The sequence below is a fragment of the Arachis hypogaea genome, chromosome 19 (genome assembly GCF_003086295.3).
Source record: "Arachis hypogaea cultivar Tifrunner chromosome 19, arahy.Tifrunner.gnm2.J5K5, whole genome shotgun sequence".
Lineage (NCBI taxonomy): Eukaryota > Viridiplantae > Streptophyta > Magnoliopsida > Fabales > Fabaceae > Arachis > Arachis hypogaea.
In genome coordinates, this window is record NC_092054.1 from 16,208,261 (window position 1) to 16,223,485 (window position 15,225).

The 15,225-nt window shown below is 36.3% G+C and overlaps 1 pseudogene; it reads right to left on the minus strand.

Annotated features, from left to right (window-relative positions):
- Positions 1-11,867: 11,867 nt before the first annotated feature.
- LOC112781568 (small nucleolar RNA R71) lies at positions 11,868-11,958 on the minus strand (annotated as a pseudogene).
- Between the last annotated feature and the right edge of the window lie 3,267 nt (positions 11,959-15,225).

Sequence of the window (15,225 nt, forward strand, 5' to 3'; positions counted from 1 at the left end):
ACAACACAGATGTAAAAAGGACCTCTAAGGATATCTATGGCTTTTTCATTTAATTTTGCACTCTCTGCCTTTTTTCGCTCTATGGCTTTTTCATACAAACCTCACTGTTTGCCTTTTTCCATGAGACTCAAGACAAAAAAAATTAAATAGAAAAATTACAAAATGAAGAACATTGAAGGAGAAGAACTTCTGTTAGCTTAGGTAGCTATGAGAACTCTGTGCCTTGCACTCTCACTCCTTGCTTCAAGCCCTGGATATTCACCCTTACTTCTAGGGAGAAGCCTCCACGGTTGAAACCAAACAAACCAAGCTAATCTTCTTCTTCTTCAAACCAGAACCGGTTCGGCCAGAGAGAGAGAAAAGAGATAACCAATGCAAAACCCAACATGCAATTACCTCTAGTCCTTCCTTGGTAACCAATCTTCATCAATCCGAGCCCTCCATCTTGCCTTGCAACCCAAGATAGACTCCTAGCCCTTGATTCTTCATGATGATGATAGCTTCATCTGCTCCAATTTCTGTCTCTTTCATCACGTAGCCACTGTAGCTACCTCCTGTGGTGGTTGAGCAAAATCAGAGTCAAGCCATCCCTCTAAGGATCTCCTTCTACTGACCGAAATCTTCTTCAACCATTTTTGGTATGGAGAAGCCAAGATCTCTTCACCAAATCTTACCATAAGTGATGAGAATCTCAGCCACAGCATACTTTTATTTTTCTTTTTCTTGCCATCATTGTGATGGTCTTGTTGCTTGCACTTTCTTCTTTTCGGTGGCTCAATGTTTCTTCCATAACTTGCTGTGTAATGACCGAAAACAAGAACCAAGATGAGAAAGAGAGGAGAGAGAAATTTGAACACTAAATAATGGGTTTTGGTAAAGTAAATTACTTCCCTTGCATTAGGTAGTGTGTAGCTTAATGATGTCCATCAAATCAAAGTCTAACTCTCTCTCATGTTTCCAATGCATGTATTAACTTCACTTTAATAAAATTTGAATTCCACCACATGATAGAAATGGATTCCGTTGGAAGCAAGAAGTAATACATTTGCTTTCTCTCAAAATTGGTTTCGGACCAAGCAAGCAAAGTAATTTGGGCTTATATCAATAATAATTCAAACTGGCCCAGCTAAAATTATTTCAGCCAACATTCATATGACAAAATTGCATAAGGCTAATTGTTAATATTAATTTGGGCTTGCTTAAATCAATCTGACCCAATAAAAATTGTTTCAGTCATAAGGATCAAAAATAATTTTGTATCAATGCTGATCATTTTTAATCAAATTGGGCTTGTAGCATAATAATCCAATATGGTCCAATTGCAAAAACTGCATCACAAAATTATTAATCATCATATGTTAAATGAGAAGCAAATTAATAATTTTGTAATTAATTAATTCAATAATGTTTGTTCATCATCAAAATAATTTAGAGTTTTCCAAACTCATCACTTTATAATCGCCGCCTTCTTCTTGCTCATCCTTAGCCACTGAATTGTTTCACATGAAATTAGAGCACCGTCAGGTATTTTCCGACCTTTTACAAAAGCACTTTGTGTCTCTCCCACTAATCTTGGCATCACTGAACTCATCCTTTTTACCAAAACCTTCGATATTACTTTGTACACACATCCAACCATGCTAATAGGCCTAAGGTCCTTGATCTCCTTGGCACCCACGAACTTTGGAGCTAAAGCCACCCAAGTTACATTTGCTTCCGTTGGTAATTTGGCGCTTTGGAAAAATCCTAACACTGCTGCAGTGAATTCATGGCCAATCTCATCCCAACACTTCTTAATGAAGTTCATGTTATGCCCGTTATTACCTGGGGCTTTTGTAGACTCACAATCCCAAACAGCCTCTTTGACTTCCTCAGTAGAGGGCATTACTTCTAATGCCGTAGCCTCATCTCCATCTATCTTTATCACTAGTCCTTCCTGAAACCCAATCAATGGAGCATATTCTTGCCGATACAAATATCTATAAAACCCTCTAATTGCCACCTTTATTCTGGCCTGATTTCGAACCAACCTCCCATACAGCAAGAGCGCATCAATTTTGTTGTTTCTCCTTCTAGCCGATGCTACTTGATGAAAATATCTTGTATTCTTATCCATATCCTTGGCATATTGAGACCGAGACATCTACCTCCAATGAATTTCCTTCTGAATATACCACTTTTTACAGCATCTCACCAATGCTTTGCGTCTAGCCTCCATTGTACCGTCATATGCGCCATCACTTACCATATCATCAATCTTTTTTATCTCATCTTCAAACCTCTATATTCTACTATCCATGTCACCAGAATTGTCTCTATGCCATCTTCTCAGGGGTGCCGTTAGCGCCTTTAGCTTGCTAGTGAATTGAACATCCCCTAAGGTTCTCCATTCCTCTTTTACCATCCTCAGAAAACCCGCATGTGTGAACCAAGCATCTAAACTTCTAAACAGTCTTGGGCCTCCCTTCACCCTTGTATCTTCCACAATCAACGAACAGTGATCTGATAACACTCGAGGTCCACCTCTCAAGCGAGTATCCGGAAGTGTTTCAATCTAAATTACACTGACCATGACCCTATCAATGCGGCTACACTGTCGGCCCCTGAACCATGTGAACTTACGATCATTAAGAGGGAGATCCAGCAACTGCATGTCTTGTATCCAAAACTTAAACTCTTCCGCAGACACCGGTAACCTACTCGCTCCTTTTCTTTCCTCCACTTGCAGTATTTCATTGAAGTCCCTCATGAAGCAAAAAGGCACCTAACACAGCCCCACAATATAACTCAACTCCTCCCACATCACCAGTATTTTCGCTCTCCCATGCACTTCATAAACCAAACAAAGCGCACAAGTAAGATTTATATTAGTCATCACTCCCTCCACACACAGCCAACATTTTTCTTTATAGCAGTTCTTCATTTTAAACACCATATCATCCCACATTGGCAACAAGCCTCCAGAAGCACCTACAGATTCCACATATTCCCAGCCCACCATGTCATTTCCCCAAATATATATTGCATCAAATTTTGTCAAGACTTGGCGCTTAGTTTCAATAATCAACCCTAACATGTTTAATCTACTACTCTTTTTCAATTCTTTTATCATTCTCAGTTTTCCGTCACTACTAACCCCCTAATATTCCAACAACTATAAATCATTTAAAAATACTTTTACATACCTTGTTGCAGTTCTTAGGTCTACTTCTTCTTACTTTCTCTTTTTGTTTTGCCAGCCTCTTCCTGTTTGTAATTTCTTCATTCTGAGCTTGAAGTATTGCCATAATATCCTCTTCTTCATTATGTAAAACTGCACCTAATTCCACTTCTGATTCCCAAGTTTTCCTATTTTCATTCGTCTGTTCCTCCCACTTCAGCCTTTCATCATTCATCACGTTTTGTTGTACTTGGCTAGTTTCGGGTTCATCCTCCTCATTGCCACACTCTTCATCATTTGCGCACTGGTCCATGCACACTGTCACTATCTCTGGAATAACCTCTCCTACTTCGCCTCTTGCCTCTGCCAAATTGAAGTTCCTCTTGTTCCTCTAATTAACCGGCTCATTGGTTTCACCATGGCACTCTTTTTCATTGTGCAACTCTACCACACAGCTTCCCGCCACCGCAACCTGATCCCCTTCATTTTTTTGGTCACCGCCGCTCACCCAAATCCCGCCTCCAGGTGCTAGACGTGGGGTAGCTATCGTGTGATGCAACCCGCTTGGCCCCGGCGCCGTCTGCCTCGCGACATCTTCTCCAAGGCCGATGCTGTTTTGCTGCAGGTCATCTTCTCCAAGGCCTGGTTCTGCCCGCAAGTGTCTCATCGTCGGATGCATAGGTTCCAGCGGTGTGCAGGAACTACTCCTCGAAGGGAACTTGTTGCTGCTCCTATTTTCATTAGCATGTCCCTTTGCAACCTGTGGAGCATCAGCTTAACCTGCTTCAATATGAGCCCACCGTCCAAGGCTCATCATTCCTCCTTCAACATGTCCAAGATGGCTATTCTCATTTGTAAGCCCAATAACATGAAAGCCCACAATGCCCATTCCTTCCCTCCCTCTTATTATATTATCACTCTTCCTATGAAAACAATGGCCCACCACATTCCTTCTTCCAGCCCTTATAACACCCTCATATACCCCGCCACTTGAATTGGAAAATTCTTGTGACACGGTTCTTTCCGAGTCCCATTCCCTAATAAATTTAGCATCCCCATAAATTTTGCCTCTATCAATTTTCTTTAATGCATTTAATTCAGTTATTTTTTTTCCTTCAATGATAATAAATGCTCCTGTTTCCAGTCATTCAAAAACAAATCATGAATTACTGTTCTACCCTTATCTTCACCGTGATTCCTCATCCTTGCCTCCACCAATTCAGCCGCCGAATCAAACATCGGTGCCGGCATCTTCATTTCTGTATCGCTTCCATCATAGTTGGCCTTCAACCTTCGCAGATTTTCCCCTATATCATGCTCTCCACTCCATATATCTCACTTCCAACCTCCTTCACAAAAACATCAAACCCACTAGTGCCAATCGTTATGTGGATCCATTCACTAATAACATCAAACATACAAGTATCAATTTGAACTCTTCCAGAGCTGAATGACAGTTTTGATTCCGTCATTTCATCACACTATACTACTTCTCCCCATTGTCCACCTATCCTTTTGAATGTTTCTGCAGACCACACATGCAGTGGCACTCCAAAACATTCTAGCCATACTCTTCTAGTCTCACTTCGTTCTGATTCCTCCTACCTCCAAACGCTATAAAAAAATTGTAGAAGACTATTCATTTTGAATGTATAATATTCCTCCGCATGCTTCACGGTGTCAAAAGTTAGTAGTGCCTTATATGCTCCTAATTCACAGACTTGAACAACCTGAGGCAGATTTCTAGAAACTACCTTCTTCAGAGCATTGAAATCTATGGCGTTGGTCGTCCCCCGACTAAACTCCTTGCTAGCCAACCTATATTTTCTTCTGCAACTGTTACTTCAACCTTCTTTGTCCATCCATTACCGTTTGAGTTCTTTTCTGACATATTCTTCATCGTTCCTCCCCTACCTGTATGCGTAGACAAACTATCCTCACGTTGAGTCATCCCATCCTCATCGTCGTTCCGTTCTCTACCTTTGACATGCATACTTCTTACCTTCTTCTTTATTGGCCTTCTATACTTAGCTTCTTTTACTGAGATTGTCTTCCCTCATAATCTCATACGATCCATGTCTGTTATCGCCTTCAGTGCCCCCCTTATATCGTGTACCGTATAAAGGCAAAAAGATATATCATACCTTTTTTCTGCTTACGAGCAAGATATATGTCATTGATTCTTCCTATCCAGGTGAATAGGTGAAATAATTCCCTCTTGAAAATATCTTCCGGTAAATTATCGACAAAAATGGAGAAAAATTCACTTTCCAGTCGATGGTACTCGTCTTTGTTCCAAACCCTAGGATCCTTCGAATGTTGATGTAATTCCCAAGCCCTACCCCTCTCTGTGTTCCCCTCCCCCCCCCTCTCTCTTCCTCTCTCTCTCATGCTATGTTTCATTTTTTTACTTATTAGGTTTGGGACTTAAAATGGGATTTGTTATTTATACATCAAAATTAATTACTAAAATTGGTTATCAATGTATTTGTGATAAATATATGTGTGATTTAATTTATTTTTTCAATGTGTATTTATATTTTAACATATATTTTATACTGGTAGCTGATTTTGATAACTGATTTTAATATACATGTAATATAATTGTTAAAGGGTATATAGATGCAATTCTGTTGGAGACAGAATTGATAAAGAACATGTAGTAACCGTTACTTCTTTAAAAAGTGTCTTATCACATGGGAAAACAAAATGCAAAATATAATAGTTCTATCAACTATTGAGATTGATTATATTATTGTTGGAAGTTGTTATTAATTAGAGATGTCAATGGGGCATGGCAGAACGGGTGGGGTCTCCTCGCTCTCCGTTCCCAAATTTCAAAATTCTTTCTATTCTCATTTTGATTTTCACTGTGAAAAATAACTGAGTCCATTCTTTATTTTCATTTTTCATAGTCTTTACAGAGATTTCTATTCCCCATCTCTCTATATTCTTATAAAATTTTTTAATAAAAAATATATAATATGATAAAACAACATATAAATATATCTTTGTTTAAATTCTAAAATAATAAATTAATTAAAATTTAACATCTAAATAAAAAATAAAATGAAATAACACAACATATATAATATAAAAAAATAAAATAAGTCTTAATAAAAAAATATATATAATAAATAAGATTACTAAAATATCTATAATAATATTTAAAATATTAAAGATGAATAAATTTGGAGATTATGTGAGACGGGGAGAGGATTTTCACTCGGATTTTTGCATTTGTCTTGAAAGAATTTCTCTCCTCCATTTCGCCCCTGAAAAAAAAAATCTCATATTCGGATCTCATTTGAAGCAGCACCAATAGAAATTTTTATGTGTAAGAAAATTTTGTCATCCCTAATTATAAACAAGCATGCGAGTTGACGAGTTCTTCAGGCTTAGATTTTTTTTTTTTTTTATTATACTATTCTTTAGGCTAGTGTTTTCGGCCATACTCTTTAGGCATGACTTAGATATGCTTGTTGTAGCGTATCTCCTTCTATTGGGGCCTACCCTTTATTGTTTCCCCTTTGGGCTGACAAGAAGGCAAGAAGAAACTAGAGTCCAAGGCAATGAAGACAGACAAATAAACATACACACAAATTTATATATCAATTTGGGCAATTTGGGTCAGTTGTTCACTGACCGCTTAAATAAATATCAATAGTTTAAATATTATTTTATATATATAATAATTTATTAGTTAATAATATATTTTAAATAGAATTTAGATTTGTTACGAATTAATTTTTAATTTATTAGACTAATAAAAATACCATAAACAACCAAAAACTGAAAAAGATACACACACATATATATTTTTTTAATTTTGTTTTGTTCATGTAACAATTTAATGAAAAATCTTTAAATAAAATTTAAATTTGTGATAAATTAATTATTGATGTGCCAAAATAAATTAGCTATAATTGACTAAAAATTAGCTATAATTTGTATATTGAGATTGAAATAAATTAAAATAAAATAAATTATATTAAAAAAAGTTAATTTAATTAGGCTATTAATTCAAATTTAAAAAATTAGACAATTATTTATATTTATATTAAATTAAATTAAATATAGATTTAATGTTAAAAATTACAATTTTAATAATTGCAAAATATTTGTGTTTTAATAAAATTTAAGAATCTAATATAATATCAAGAACGTTATTTTTCAATTTTAATTAAGTATTAATTATAGTTGTTTTTTTTTGGGTTACAATTAAGGTATTATTTCATTTTATGTACACTATTTTAATTATAATTTCTCAATCAAATGACCTAAATTCTTTTCCTTCTGTAATATCATTATACCATGATGATTGTATACGTATACAGACATACTGATCATAGCCTATTTTAATATTACAGTATGATGTCAAAATAGTTAAAATATATTTAATAATTTTCACATATTATTTTTATATAAAAACAATTTTATATAAATGGTTACATCAAAATACAATATAAAAGTGAAAAGAGTAAGCACAAATAAATTATTCATACAAGATTATAAAAAACGAATCGGTCATTAAAGATTAAACCAGTAGATTTAAATATTTAAAGTAGATATGATAAAATAATATATTTATATATGATATATATTTGTAAAAAATAATATTTTTGTGTTTTATTATTTTAATATAGTTCACCGTTAAAAATCAAACTAGTTCCATCGATTTATCAATTTTTTTAATAATTTTTGACTGATTTATTCACAATTGGTCTTTATTCTAAACCGAACTAATTTCATAAGTCGTTCTCGATTAAACCTGTCAATTCAATCCAGTTCTCACAGCTTATGAAATACAAAAGTTGCATTATATATATGCATTCTTTTTTCAACTTTTTTTTATGGGTTTTTTCGGTTAAAATTTGAACCTAAACAAAATAGTTCATTATTATAATTGAAATTGAAAAAGTTAGGATTAAATATTTTTTTTATCTATAAAATTTTGGATCAAAATTAAAATTATTTTTATCTTTTTTTATTAATTTCATCCTTTAGAGAGAGAGAGAGAGGAGTAGATGATGATGCATAGATATAAGGTAGGAGTGTACATGGCCCGACCCGATTTGGTCCGGTCCCGAATACTTTAGGGGCTAATTTAGTGTGATTTCATCTGGTCTACGGTCGGGTAAGGGTCTTAAAAATAGATCCGGTCATTATTTCGGGTCGGGTCCGGGCCATAACTCGGGTCATCCGAACTCGGCCCGGTCATCATACACAATTAATATTTTGTGTTATTAGTGATGGATGATGGCTATTCTTATGTAGAATTTAAATATTGTAAATCTTAATATTTTGTGTTATTAGTCATTATAAGATTATAAGTTAATATTTTATGTTTAAAATGCATAAGACTTTAGACTAATGCATAATATTGTGTTATTTGTATTGATTTAAATATTTGGTGTTATTAGACAATATTAGTATTGATTATGGTTATGTTTTAATTTTAGAGAAGGGTTGGTTCTTGTTATATTTTTTTAGTGAATTTTACTATGTGAATTGTGAAATAATGGTTGGAGATTAAGTGATTTTTACATGCTAAAGACCCGGTTTTCACCCGGTTTTTACCCGATTTTCACCCAACCCAAAGTTGCATAGGTTTCATCGGGTCAGGATCTAGAAATCAGGCCCGGTCTATATTTCGGGTCGGGTCTGAGTTAAGCCAAACCTGGTGTGGCCCGGCTCATGTACACCCCTAATATAAGGGTTAGTGATGGGAGAGGTTTTTTTCTTTTTTTAAGGCAAAAATGTCTAAGAATTATTATTTTTTTTGTAAAAATCATGATTTTAAAACAATTTTTAATGTTGAGGATAAAATTAATAAGAAAAAAAAGTTAGGATGTTGAAGGATTGAACTCATGATGAACGATCGAGAACGGGAGAGAGGGGGAAACGACAGGGGAGGCAGAACCAGGGACTTTCACTCGCAAGAAAAGGATCCTAAGGTATAGAATCGTGAGGAATATCAACGATTGGAAAATAATTCGTTCTCTGTGTTCGTGGATAATCTACCAGAGAATATCTCAAGGAGAGAATTGTATCATTTGTTTTGTTGGACGAGAAGAATTAACGACATATATTTTTGCCGCAAACGGAAGAGTGGAAGGATTTATACCTTTGCCTTTGTTCGGTACACGACAAAAGGTGGTGCTCTGAAGGCTATTGCAGAGATGAACCATTGGAGACTACGAGATAAGGTAATTAATGTGGGTGAAGCTAAGTTTAGAAGACTATCTCAGCAGAGGGTAGGACTGATGCGTGAGCATCTTGTCTATCTTTTCCTAGTGAATTTGCATCTAAATTGTTGAATTTAATTAAGAATTAATTATATTTTAGCCACTATGGATGCTATTTTGAGTTTTGTACAATACTGTTTATTTTAGGTAGCATTTGGCGGAATTTGATGGAGTTTCTGCAGAGAAAGAGAAGAAGCCAAGGAGATGACCAGCGAATACCGACGCGGACGCAAGGCTCACGCGACCGCGCGGAATGGAGGAAATCGCAATGACGCGATCACGTGCCTGACGCGAACGCGTGGACTGGAATCTGCACAAGCGAACGCATGGACGACGCGGACGCGTCACATGCGCCACGTGCAGAAAATGTAGAAAAATGCTGGGGGCGATTTCTGGGCGGTTTTGACCCAGTTCTTAACCCAGAAATCACAGATTAGAAGCTGCAGAATGGACAAATCAAGTGGTCCCACCCATCAGCTGAAGACTTGTTAATTAATTCGAATTTAAATTCAAATCTTATTTGAGGAAAATATATTATTTTAATTTTAATTTTAGAAATTTGATTTTTAAATTATTAGGATTAGTTATAAAAGGGATCCCAATAGGGTGGTTCCAGAACAACATTCCACAACATTATTCCATACAAATTTACATTCCGTATTCCATGAGCAACTAATCCTCCATTGTTAAGGTTAGGAGCTCTGTCTATTATATGGATTGATATTATTATTTTTCTATTTTAATTAACGTTTTGATTTATATTTCAATAATTGTTTTCGTTCTTTATTTTATGAATTTGGGTGGAACGGAAGTATGACCCATTTTCTATTTGAGTTCTTGTAAAACTTGGAAAAGCTCTTTACTTGAACAATAGCTTGAAAATATATTATCCTGAATTTCTAATTGTTTGTATTTAACGGGATACGTGACATATAATCCCTTTATTTTTAGATAATTAGGATTCTTGTGGCATATAAACTGGAATTTGATCATCACCCTCTAATTGGAATCAATTGACCAAGGAATTGGCAGTTGATGAATTTTAGAGGAGACTATGAAGGTCTAAGGAATTAGGGTCTAGTCACAAATAGTTTGCCATGAATTAAATCTTGCATAATTAAAATAGTTAATAAGAAAAGTCAATCCAGAAAATAGATAACTCTGAAACCTTAACTATATTCTCCATATTTTTTCCAAAGTATTTACTTGCCTTTCTTCAATATTTTTTATATTATTTAATGTATTTTATATTGCATCTCAACACCAATTTTTGTTTGTCTAACTAAGCCTATCAAATACTATTGTTGCTTAATCCATCAATCCTCGTGGGATCGACCCTTACTCACGTAAGGTATTACTTGGTATGACCCGGTACACTTGCCGATTAGTAAGTGTGGTTGTAAATACCGCACCAAATTTTTGGCACCGTTACCGGGGATTAACTGTGATTAACAACTACTCGTTGTTTGATTGTTTAGATTAGATAATTTTTCTTTTAACTAGTTTTATTTTATTATTATTAGTTTTTATTTTTATTTTTCATTTTTGTTTATGTTGATTACGGTAAATTTATTTTTCCTTTGTTCTTTCGTTCACGTCCCTTCCCCCTGTCCCCTGTTTTCTTTTATTTCATTTTCTTTTGAGTTTTCTTATTTAAATCTCGTCAGTTTTTTTATTTAGTTTATTTTATTTTTCTTTTTTTTATTATTTTCATTTTTTTCTTCGTTTTACTTTGTTTTATTATTATTATTATTATTATTATTATTATTATTATTATTATTTTATTTTTTATATTCTATTAGTTTTATTTTTATCCTTTTATTTTTATTATTTTACACAGGTTATCTCACAGAGACTTCTCTGCACTCTGACATAGAGAGTCCCATTTTTTCTTGTTTTCTGTTTGTGTATGCGCAGGAACAGAGACAAAGAACATATCTTAGACTTTGATCTTGAACCTGAAAGAACTTTCAGGCGACGTTTACAACAAGCAAGGCTTTGCAACACTGTAGAATCTACTATAGCAAATAATAATGCTAATGCCAATGTGGTAAATCCGAATGGGGATGATCAACAGAGGAGAGTGCTTGGCTCTTATTCTGCCCCTGCTGCAGATCTTTATGGGAAAAGTATTGTGGTGCCTCCTATAACTGCAAACAACTTTGAGTTGAAGCCACAACTGGTCACCCTGGTGCAGCAAAACTGCCAGTATCATGGACTTCCTCATGAAGATCCAAATCAATTCATATCTGATTTTCTGCAGATATGTGATACTGTGAAGACAAATGGAGTGAACCCAGAGGTGTACAAACTCATGCTTTTCCCATTTGCTCTGAGGGATAAAGCAAAGCTATGGCTAGATTCCCAACCAAAGGAGAGTCTAAATACGTGGGAAAAGGTTGTCACGGAGTTTCTCACTAAATTTTTTCCACCAAAGAAGCTGACTAAGCTGAGGTTGGAGGTTCAGACTTTCAAGCAAAAGGAGGGTGAAACTCTTTATGAAGCATGGGAAAGATACAAGCTACTGACTAGGCAATGCCCTCCTGACATGTTCTCCAAGTGGATCCAACTGGATATCTTTTATGAAGGCTTAGGAGAGATGTCAAAGATGAGCTTAGATACCTCTGCAGGCGGTTCATTGCACAAGAAGAAGACACCAGAGGAGACTATTGAGCTGATTGAATTGGTTGCAAGCAACCAATATTTATATTCATCTAACAGGAATCCTGTGAACTCTGAGACCTCTCAGAAGAGAGGCGTGTTAGAAGTAGAAGCTGTTAATGCTCTTCTTGCTCAGAACAAGCTTATGTCTCAGCAGATAAATCTACTTACTCAACAGATGGGTGGCATGCAAGTCTCAGCTATCAACACTCAAAATCCACCCCAAGATACCTCCTATGACATGATAGGTAACTTTATGCAAAATGATAATTATGATTATGCTCAACCCTCTTCTGAATAGGTGAATTACATGGGGAGTGGTCCTAGAAATCCCAACAATGATCCATATTCTAAGACATACAATCAGGGGTGGAGGAATCACCCAAATTTTGGGTGGAGAGATCAACCTCAGAGACCTCAGAACTTCAACAATAGTTCCCAGGGCGGTTTTCAACAGAACAACTATAATAACTGCCAATTTCAGTCTCAGCAACAACAACCACCTCAGCAGACAAATTCTAAATCCCAAGAAGATTCTAAGTGGGAGATGATGATGAGTTTCGTGCAAGAAACCAGAGCCTCCATTAGAAATTTAGAGGTTCAAATGGGTCAAATGAGCAAGCAATTACCTGAAAGGTATTCAAACACATTCCCTGGTGATACAGTGGTGAACCCAAGAGAAGACTGCAAGGCTATTCAATTGAGAAGTGGTAAGGTAGCTGGTTCTGAGACCAAGGTCAATGAAGATCCAGTTGAAAAAGAAGCTCCAGAGGAGAAGAAGGAAGAAGTAGAGCACGCCCCTCCTAAGCGTGCAGATAACCCGTTTCCTGACTCTCTTGACACTTATACCACCTTACCAAAGGCCCCTGAATACAAGCCAAAAATGCCATATCCTCAGAGGCTTCAGAAGGCGTCCAAAGAAAAGCAATTCTCTAAATTTTTAGATGTCTTCAAGAAGCTGCAGATCAACATTCCTTTTGCAGAAGCTCTGGAGCAAATGCCTCTCTATGCTAAATTTATGAAAGAATTGTTGACCCACAAGAGGAATTGGAAAGAACAAGAAACAGTGGTGCTAACCAAGGAATGCAGTGCTATTATTCAACACACCCTTCCTGAGAAGATGCCAGACCCAGGGAGCTTTGTCATTCCTTGCACCATTGGAGAAGTCGGCATTCAGAGAGCTTTATGTGATCTTGGAGCTAGCATCAACCTCATGCCACTTTCAGTGATGAAAAAGCTTCAAATTGAGGAGGTAAAACCCACTCGTATTTATCTTCAACTTGCTGATCTTTCTATTAAATTACCTGTGGGTGTAGTTGAAGATTTACTTATTAAAGTAGGACCATTTATTTTTTCTGTTGATTTTGTTATATTAGACATGGAAGAGGAGGTAAAACCCTCTATTATACTTGGTAGACCCTTTTTAGCTATAGGTAGAGCTCTGATTGATGTGCAAAAGGGTGAATTAACCCTGAGGGTCAATGAAGAACAGGTGGTCCTAAATGTTTTTGAAGCCCTCAAGCACCCTAATGATTCTGAGGGGTGCATGAAAATAGACATTATTGAACCACTTGTTCAAGAAGTACTGGAAGCTGAGGTACTTGATGATGTTCTGGATCCTATTTCTGAGTATGAATTAGTTGAAGTTGATGATTCACCACCCCAAAAGGAGCTGATGAACACGCCTATAAAGGAGAAGGAAGCCCCTAAGCTTGAGCTCAAACCCTTACCCCCTTCTCTGAAATATGTGTTTTTGGGTGAAAATGATTCATATCCAGTGATTATTAGCTCTTCCCTGAAGCCTGAAGAGGAATAGGCGCTTGTTTCAGTGCTCAAGAGTCATAAAACAGCTCTTGGGTGGACCATTAGTGACTTGAAAGGGATTAGTCCAACCAAGTGTATGCATAAGATTCTTCTTGAAGATGATGCCAAACCAGTTGTGCAACCACAAAGGAGACTGAATCCAACTATGAAAGAGGTGGTCCAAAAAGAGGTAATGAAATTATGGGAAGCAGGTATTATTTACCCTATTTCTGACAGTCCTTAGGTAAGTCCTGTGCAGGTAGTTCCCAAGAAAGGAGGGATAACAGTGATCAAGAATGAAAAGAATGAGCTTATTCTTACAAGGACAGTCATAGGATGGAGAATGTGCATAGATTACAGGAGGCTCAACACTGCTACAAGGAATGATCATTTCCCCCTCCCTTTCATTGATCAGATGCTTGAGAGGTTAGCCGGTCATGCTTTTTATTGTTTTCTAGATGGATATTCTGGATATAATCAAATTGCAGTGGACCCTCAAGATCAAGAGAAGACAGCATTCACATGCCTGATGAGCAGAAAATTTATACGCTTTTTGACATTGTTTTTAGTATGTTTTTAGTAGGATCTAGTTACTTTTAGGGATGTTTTCATTAGTTTTTATGTTAAATTCACATTTCTGGACTTTACTATGAGTTTGTGTGTTTTTCTGTGATTTCAGGTATTTTCTGGCTGAAATTGAGGGACTTGAGCAGAAATCAGATTCAGAGGTTGAAGAAGGACTGTTGATGCTGTTGGATTCTGACCTCCCTGCACTCAAAGTGGATTTTCTGGAGCTACAGAACTCAACATGGCGCGCTTCCAATTGCGTTGGAAAGTAGACATCCAGGGCTTTCCAGCAATATATAATATTCCATACTTTGACCAAGAATAGACGACATAAACTGGCGTTCAACGCCAGCTTTCTACCCAAATCTGGCGTCCAGCGCCAGAAAAGGAGCCAAAACCAGAGTTGAACGCCCAAACTGGCACAAAAGCTGGCGTTCAACTCCAAGCAAGACCTCTACACGTGCAACACTTAAAGCCCAGCCCAAACACACACCAAGTGGGCCCAGGAATTGGATTTATACATCAATTACTTACTCATGTAAACCCTAGTAGCTAGTTTATTATAAATAGGACCTTTTACTATTGTATTAGGCATCTTTTGATCATCTTAGGATCTTAGGATCATCTTTGAACGCATTGTTCTTAGACCATGGGGGCTGGCCACACGGCCATGCCTGGACCTTTCACTTATGTATTTTTAACGGTAGAGTTTCTACACTCCATAGATTAAGGTGTGGAGCTCTGCTGTTCCTCAAAGATTAATGCAAAGTACTACTGTTTTCTATT